This window comes from Papilio polytes, unplaced genomic scaffold (assembly GCF_000836215.1).
Source record: "Papilio polytes unplaced genomic scaffold, Ppol_1.0 DF823731.1, whole genome shotgun sequence".
NCBI classification, from domain to species: domain Eukaryota; kingdom Metazoa; phylum Arthropoda; class Insecta; order Lepidoptera; family Papilionidae; genus Papilio; species Papilio polytes.
Window position 1 is genome coordinate 1,634,907 of NW_013525473.1, and position 1,737 is coordinate 1,636,643.

Consider the following 1,737-nt stretch of genomic DNA (forward strand, 5'->3'; position numbering starts at 1 on the left):
GGTCGCCTAAACATTGTTACGTAATCATGTCTTGATTAGCTCGGTGGCAAAGGTTGTTGAATGTGACTAACTGTTTATAGTTTAAAAGGAGCTGGCGCCCTCAAACTTCGTTATCGCAAGTTTGGACCACCCGATTCGCCACTTTAACAACGCGGAATGAAAAAAGTAGCCTATAATACGTCTATGTCGGCTATCCTTCAGTGAAAGTCCGGTCGAAATCGGTCGAGCCGTTTCGGAGATTACCCGGAACAAACGCGGCTCGCGAACAGACAGACAGACAGACAGAAATAGTTTAAATGCGATGTTCGTTATCAGCAACGCAAATAAAATAGTCTTTACTTTTTTGGATCTGATAGTCTTGTTAAAATACATCTTAAAATATTTAACCAATATCTATGGTAAATGTCTGACCCACATTAACAGCAATCACAACGTCAAGTGTTGAGTGAGTACGTTGCGATAAATTCCATAGCGGAAGGCAGCATATTTGCTTATCCCTGATCTGTGGTGAAATAACTGTTTACATACATTGCATGCATTATCTAGTTACTAGTATCTGGGTCCAGCATTAAAAAACTTAGCCTATAGAAATTTCTGTAAGGAATTATTTGAATCGTTCTATATCTTTACGTATTTAGCCGAAAATTATACAAGCAACATCTTTGTTATGTAATCTTTGTTTCATTTTAAAATAATTCTTAATACATTTTTTTATATCTCTAAACTCCTACGTACGATACGTAGTTTCGCGAATAAATGCTACGACTGCAAAAACCAGTATTTGTGTTCATCCCACGCACATTCTCAAATATCTCGCCAGATAACATACGCCCTCGGGTCTCAAGTGCAAACAGAAGCAATATTTGCTACGAAGATATGCTATGTCCCGGTCTAAATATATCTGTCTCCCTTTGTGAACTGTTTTTAATTAAATAAAGAGATCAAGGATGCTCATATTTTATTAACGCATTCTTAATTAAAGGTTATTAAAAGGCCATATAATTCTACAGTCGGAAAGATAATGGCTTTACCTTCAAAGATGTCAAACACGGTCGTGGGATTTTAATAATTATTCTTAATTATTATCGAATTCTTTCTTAAATAATAATTTACATTCAAAATGAATACTCTCCTTAGCAATTTAAAACACCATACTGCCATTTTCTACAAATTAATGATTTCTGGTATGTGCAATTTAAACATCTGACAGCATTAAACCAAGTAGCGACTTTTTTTATTCTTGGTATAGACTTATATCCAAAACTAACATCGTAACGTTTCCTTTGTCGTTATGCTACTAAACCTGTGTGTAATCTAGTGAGGACGTGTGCGGTATGTAAGTAATGATGTACAATTTGTATGACACATCGGAACAGTTGCCCCCGAAATATAGGGTCGGCATTACCGTCATAGTGCGTACGGTGCGTCCGATGTTCCTCGATCGACGTAAATGTATGAGAAGAGTATGTTGTGTAGTTGGAAATACACAAACACCTTTAATATAAGAAGGCAATGATAAATTACATAAGAAAATTTAATGGAATCTTTTGAATTGAATTGAACTCCCTTATTAACAGTGGTCTATTGTACGTACATATGTGCGAATCGTTAAAAGTAGGCCAAACTATGATGCTTTATAAAAATAAACTCAAATACCCCACGATGTCGCGCACATGTAGGTTTGCAAAAAATGCTTCTGCCGTTTATAATTCTTCGAAAAACTGTACGATGACGTGG